The sequence below is a fragment of the Eretmochelys imbricata genome, chromosome 6 (assembly GCF_965152235.1).
Source record: "Eretmochelys imbricata isolate rEreImb1 chromosome 6, rEreImb1.hap1, whole genome shotgun sequence".
Classification (NCBI taxonomy): domain Eukaryota; kingdom Metazoa; phylum Chordata; order Testudines; family Cheloniidae; genus Eretmochelys; species Eretmochelys imbricata.
This window is the reverse complement of record NC_135577.1, coordinates 126,260,146-126,267,377: the sequence shown is the minus strand read 5'-3', so window position 1 is coordinate 126,267,377 and position 7,232 is coordinate 126,260,146.

Sequence of the window (7,232 nt, the reverse complement as noted above, 5' to 3'; positions counted from 1 at the left end):
AGCCACCCTGGGTCAGTCCATCTAGCCCACTGCCCTGTCTCCTGACAACGGCCAATGCCGGGTGCTTCTGAGGGAAGGAACAGGACAGGGCAAGTATCAAGTGATCCACCCCGTCGTCCAGTTCCAACTTCTGGCTGTCCGAGGTTTAGGGACACCAGCGCACGGGGTTGCGTCCCTGACCATCTTGGCTAATAGCCATTGATGGACCTCTCCCCCATGAACTTATCCAATTCTAATACCCACACTCAAACCTGGGCCCTGTTTTTCTCTGGCCATCTCCTTTTCTGGCTGACCCCAGATGCTGCTTTCTTCAACCTGGCCTTTCAGAATTAAATCAAGGCAATTACCTAGCTCTCTTTTCTGCCAAATTGTGAAGGCCACCCAACTGGTTCCCACATGTCCTCATTCTCTGTTGCTCACGGAAAAGACACGGAGGTGGGACAGGAACTAGACAGCAAAAATGCTGCAGTGTAAATAACCATAACACGGGGGAGCAGGGGCACAAGACAAGATGATCTTTCGTACTCTAGTCATATCACATACACTCATTTAACCATGCCACTAAGACTTATAAACTACAGAAGCTGGCCCTAGTGTATCCAGCCTCGCACAGCACCAGACAAACCCCCCACAGCCAAGCCGGGAAGTGACACCGCTGAACACATCCTGCTGATGCTGATCATGCCACAAAGGCCACCTGGGACTCTGGCGCCTACTCACAGTTCTTGCTAATATTGGATCCCTTCCATTGCAAGCTGACCGCTTCCACCTTCCCCTAAGGGGAGAGAGAGAAAGAGGACTCCGATGCCATCTTGTGGTACTAGATGATCACAACCGTCCAGTGCTGCTCAGTTCTGGGCATCTGTCGTACAAACAATAGCAAGAAATAATGAAAGTCAGCGAGAAGGGCAGGACACTGGGACTCCAAAAACCTGAGTTCTGTTAGCAGCTCTGCTGTGTGACCTTTGCCAAATCGATTCCCCACTCTCTCTCTCCTCCTGCTGTTTGTGCCTTTAGACTGTATTTTGCTCAGGGCTAAGAATCTCTCTGTGTCCAACACCTCGCCCAGTAGGGCCTTGATCTTGGCTGAAAGGAGGCAGTGAGCAGAGAGCCTGGTAGGGTGACCAGATGTCCTGATTTTATAGGGACAGTCCAGATATTTGGGGCTTTTTCTTATATAGGCTCCTATTACCCCCCACTCCCTGTCCCGATTTTTCACACTTGCTATCTGGTCACCCTAGAGCCTGGCATTTCACTACTGCTTAGACTGCAAGGTAAGTCTGAAATGAAAATGAAAATGAAGTGTGAGTTAGTATGGGAAATATGTAAATGTCAGAGTCAAGTGAGGCAGGAGCGGGAGAGGTGTGTCTAAAAGCAATCCGGCCCTTGCAAAGGACGTGACGTGGTTTGTTTGTGCTCCTCGCCCCAAATCTGGGAACATCCCCCTCCATTCTGGTCCCCGAATTTGGCGGGGATGTCTTTAAGCACCAAATCCTGTGGCATTTGCTGCTGGCCCATCCCCGCGGGTGCTAAGGTAGTGGCTGCACGGAGAGCCTGGTGCCATCATCGAGCTAGGAACAGGGTCTTAGGGGCAGAAGACTGGGAAGGCAAAGATAAGGTGCAATCAGCAGCTCTGCCAGCTGAGCTGGGGGGAGAGTGTATTGGGGGGGGAGGGGGGCTGCATCTGATTGAGCAGCTAGAGGCTAAGGACTTGATTTGCAGAGGTGCTGAGCCGCCATGGCTCCGATTGACCGCGACCGCAATTGCGTGCGCTCAGCACCCTTCCCAATCTCTCCCCCCGCCCCTGGCTGCTGGGTGACGGGTATTTCTGGACTAGCCAGGGACTGCCTCTTGGCTGAAATGCCTGCCCTTTGCAAAGATGCTGGGAATGGTAATTCTTTGTGACAACATAGCTCAGGCCACTGCTGGGTGCTCCTCCTACTCCAGCACGGGTAGAAATTCAGGCCTAATTCTCATTGGTCAGAAGGTCCAAACAGACTTATTGAAGTGAGATAAGATGTAGTCCTCCTCCTCCTCCTCCGGGTAGAAGTGACCAGCATTCTCGGAACGCGTCAGGGCAGCTGCGAAATGCTACCAGAGATGGCAACTAGCAATCTGCACTGTGTACACGCCGTTTCATGCATTGTGCCATTCCTTGCAATGGGTGATCTGCCTGGGGAAGGAGAGGAGGTGTGGGCCCTCGATTTCTAACCTCCTGTAGACCTGCCGTGACATGTAATGGGCCAAATCCTGTCTTCATTCTATTTCTGTTTTAATATTTATATTGCCCTGGGCTGCTGCCATTGGCACAAAAACCAAATGGAGAATCAAGGAGCTGTAACCAGTTGGGAGAGCTCCACCTTCCCCTTAGCCCCCTGGAGACTGCACAGCAAAGAATCTGGGCTTCTGCTTGCAAAGACTAATTGGACCAGGGCACATCACCCGAGGACACCAGCCAGCGGGTTATGATTTTGATCCAAGTTTCCTGGTGTCCCTCCCTACAAAGTGGGGATGAAGGACAATCTTGCTCCGTAGTGGTGGTTGTTTTTTTTCTGATCTGCTTTGAGGTGGTATAGCCTTTGGAGCAATTGCTAATGTTTAAAACGTTTTCTTTGAGCATAAATATGTCTTGAGGAGATTGGCATTGATTATCCTCTCCAACGAGGGCAAGAGATTGTGACAGCAGCATTAGGGGGCCTCAAATGCAGCAGCCAGGAGCATTATCATGGGCCGATGACAGTTCTCCATACTGCTCTATGAAATCCTCCCAGGCTTATGTGTGGAGGGAAGTTGTCTGTTTTCCCATGAGTAGCATGTGAAGTCACCGGTCTGTGCTGAGCCCTTTTCACTGTTCCCTAATATGGGAGGAGACCCGGTGTCTTCACTTGAAACCTGCATTTGTGATGCATGTAAAACACAAACCAGCAAAACACAGAATGGCCAGTGAGTTCTTGGAACGTATTTGCGCCAAAGTTTTGTTTCAGAAAGTAGCGGAAGTAACCAGGGGGACAGCCATTTTAGACTCGATTCTGACCGATAGGGGGGAATTGGGTGTGAATCTGAAGGTGGAAGGCAATTCAGTTGAAACTGATCATGAAATGGTAGATGTCGTGATTCTAAGGAAAGGCCGGAATGAAAGAAGCAGAATAAGGACAATGGACTTAAAAAGCCCCCCACCAGATTTTAACAAACTCAGATTGTGGCTATGTCAAGTCCATGGAAAGAAGAAAATCGAAGGGGAAGAGGAGTTCAGGAGAGCTGGCAGTTTCTCAGAGACAATATTAAAGGAACCACAGCAAATTATCCCAATGTGAAGGACAGATGGGAAGAATAGTAAGAGGGCAAAATGGCTCCATCAGGAGCTCTTTAATCACCTGGAAATCAAAAAGGAATCCTACAAAAAGGGGAAACATAGTTGCATTGCTAAGAAGGGGTACAAAAGATTAGCACACACATGCAGGGACAAAATCAGAAAGGCTAAGGCACAGAATGAGTTACACCTAGCAAGGGGCAAAAAAGCAGTAAGAAAAGATGTTATAAATACATTAGGAACAAGAGAAAGATGAAGGAAAGTGTAGGACCTCTGCGTGGCAAGGAAGGCGAGCTAAGAACAGATGGTCTCAAGAAAGCTGAGGTGTTCGATGCCTATTTTGCTTCAGTCTTCCTTGTAAGAAAGTAAATTGTGACCAGAAAATTAACAAAATGAATATTAACAACAGGGGGAAGGGCACCAGCCACCACAGGGAAAGAACAGGTTAAAGAACATTTAGAAATGTTAGCTGTATTCAAGTCAGCAGGGCCTGATGCAATTTATCCTAGAATCCTGAAGGAACTAGCTCGAGCTAGTTGTTAGTGATTATCTTTGAAATCTCATGGAGGCTGGCTGAAGTCCCAGAGGACTGGAGAAGGGCAAACATAGTATCTGTCTTTAAAAAGGGGAACAAAGAAGACCCCAGGAACTATAGACCAGTTAGCCTAACTTTGATACCTGGAAAGACACGGGAATGAATTCTTAAGCTATCAGTTTGTAAGCACTTGGATGATAATAGGGTTATAAGGAATAGCTAGCATGGATTTGTCAAGAACAAATCATGCCAGCCCAATCCAATTGCCTTCTCTGATGGAGTTACTGGCCTAGTGGGTAAGGGGAGGCAGTACATGTGATAGACCTTAATTTTAGTGAGGCTTTTGACACAGTCCCACATGACATTCTCATAAGCAAAGTAAGGAAATGTGGTCTAGATGAAATTACTATCAGGTAGGAAGACTGTATTCAAGGAGTAGTTATCAGTGGTTTGCTGTCAGACAGGGGGACATATCTAGTGGGGCCCCACAAGCGTCTGTCTTGAGTCTGGTACTATTCAATATTTTCATTAATGACTTGGATAATGGGGTGGAGAGCACACTTATAAAATTTGTGATTAACACCAAACTGGGCAGGGTTGCAAGTGTAACACCAACAGACCCCAGTTGGCGGCGGGCAGGATCGAACCGGGGACCTCTGGAGCTTAGTGCATGAGCCTCTACAGCAAGAACTAAAAGGAAACTGTCTGTTAGCTAAGGCTGTAGAACAGACTCATAATCTCTCTCTCTCTAAGTGGTCTTGGTGCCACCAGATGGGACAGAACGCCACACCCAGGAGGTGTGTGGGTTACACAAGCACTTTGAAGGGTAGGATAAGCATTCAAAATGACCTTGACAAATTGGAGAATTGGTCTGAAATCAACGAGATGAAAGTCAATAAAGACAAGTGCAAAGTAGTTCACATAGGAAAGAAAAATTAAATGCACAATTACAAAATGGGGAATAACTGCTGAGAAGAAGCTGGGGCATATAGTGGACCACCAGTTGAACATGAGTTAACAATGTGATGCAGTTCCAAAAAAAATCAAACACAAAAAACCTAGTATCATTCTGGGGTGTATTAACAGGAATGCTGTCTGTCAGACACAGGAGGTAATTGTCTGCTCTGTTTGATACTTGTGAGACCTCAGCTGAAGTATGGGGTCCATTTCCGGGCAGCACACTTTAAGAAAGACGTGGACAAATTGGAGAGAGTCCAGAGGAGAGCAACAATAATGATAAAAAGTTTAGAAAACGGGACCTCTGAGGAAAGGCTAAAAAAATCTGGGCCTGTTTAGTCTTAAGAAAAGAACATGGGGGAACCAGATAACAGTTGTCCAATATGTTAAGGGCTGTTACAAAGAGGACAGTGATCAATTGTTCTCCATGTCCACTGAAGGTAGGACAAGAAGTAATGGGCTTAATCTGCAACAAGGGAAATTTGGGGTTAGATATTAGGAAAAACTTTCTAACTATAATAATAGTTAAATACTGGGATAGGCTTCCAAGGGAGGTTTTGAATTCCCCATCATTGGAGGGTTTTAACAACAGGTTACACTAAGACCTGTCAGGGATGGCCTCAGTAGAGGTGCGGGGACTGGACTAACCTCTGAAGGTCCTTTCCAACCCTACATTTCTATGATTCTGTGTAATATTCAATCTGAGGGTTTGTCTACACTACCGCATGGGGTCAATCTAAGATACGCAACTTCAGCTATATGAATAGCGTAACTGAAGTCAACGTACTTAGTTCTACCTACCGTGGTGTCTTCGCCGCGGTAAGTCGACAGCTGACAGTATCCCATCAACTCTGCTTGCACTTCGCGTTCTGGTGGCATACCAGAGTCGACAGGAGAACGCTCAGAGGTAGATTTATCGCGTCTATACTAGACTCGATAAATCGACCCCCGCTGGATCGATCGCTGCCTGCCCATCTGGCGGGTGGTGTAGACAAGCCCTGAGTATGTGCAGAGGAAAGGGAGTCTTATCTGGAGTATGCTGGCTATTTACGCTTCCAAGAGTAATGCCTCTATATGTGTTTCCCGGCCCCAGCAATGCAGCCCCAACCAGCATTCCACTCTGACTGTGGTTGGGCAAGCCTGGGTATTTTGGCTGTTCTTTTTCCTGAATGTTCTTGCCTCCACCCTCACTCGGTGTGCCTAGGCATCTAACAGAGAGATGGATGGTCAGTTTCAGCTAGCTTTATAGGCCATAGGAATTGCTGTATTGGGTTGCCCCATAGTCCATGTAGCCCAGTGTCCTGTCTCCAATGACGGCTGGTACCAGATGCCCCAAATGAAGTAGCAAGAAACCCTACCGTAGGCAAGTTTGGGATACATGGGCACGTCAATGTGGGATTATGGTCCACTGCTTGGTAGAGTCTTTGACTGGCATCCTTTTCATTTTTTCTAAGTCAAAATAAAATATAATAATTCTTTTCAGCGGGCGGGGTGGGAAGGTGTATATTCAGACATTCAACCTCAGATTTTCTCCATTTGTACTAAACTGAAGTGTCCTGCTGATGGCTGGCACCTTTTCCCATTTGAGGGGAGGAAGGATACTCTTCATGTTAAACCACAGGGCCAGACAAGCTAGACCATGGGGGTTGCATGGCTAGCTCTCTGGGACCTGGGGCACGTGGCAGAGGCCCAGGCTTTCCGACGTGGCCGATGCTTCCATTTTTGCACGCCTGGCTGGAGACATGCACAGCAGAATTAGAAAACAACGGGTACAGGCTGCAAAAACAGACCCACAGCAGCCAGTCTCAGAGTCCAGCTCACCTGATTCGTGAGCTCATGTGGCTCACACTGTAATAGCTGTGTAGACGCTGGGGCTAGAGCCCGTGCTCTGAAACCCGGCGCGGTGGGGGAAGAGCTCAGAGCCCAGGCTCCAGCTCAAGCTGAATGTCTGCACTCCTTTTAGCCTCGTAGCCTGAGCCCAAGTCAGTTGACCCAGGCTCTGAGACTCACTGCCGGTGGTTGGGGGTTTTTTTGCTGTGTAGTTGGACCCGAAGAGTCTTGTGCACATCCGTGAAACGCCCAGGCAGGGTTCCAGCCGTTGCACTGTCCTCCGGTTAAAAGGGGAGGGTGATTTAAACCCACAGAACTGGCCACTTGAAACATGTGACTAGAAATGTCACTGTGCTGGTTTTAGTCCCTAATCGCAGGATGCAAAGCTCCCTCAGAGGGAGAGCAACTCCCCGTGCTCATTGCTGGGGTTCTGTGCTATGTCTGCTCAAATCCAGTGCAGCTGGCATGCACGAAGCGTTGCCCAAGTTGACAGCCTCTGACAGGCCTGATTAGACGCATGAGAACCATTATGCAGGCGGGGGAGTAATGGACGCTGCAGCAGCGAGCTATTAGCCAGAGTTTCAAACTGATTAACCCACG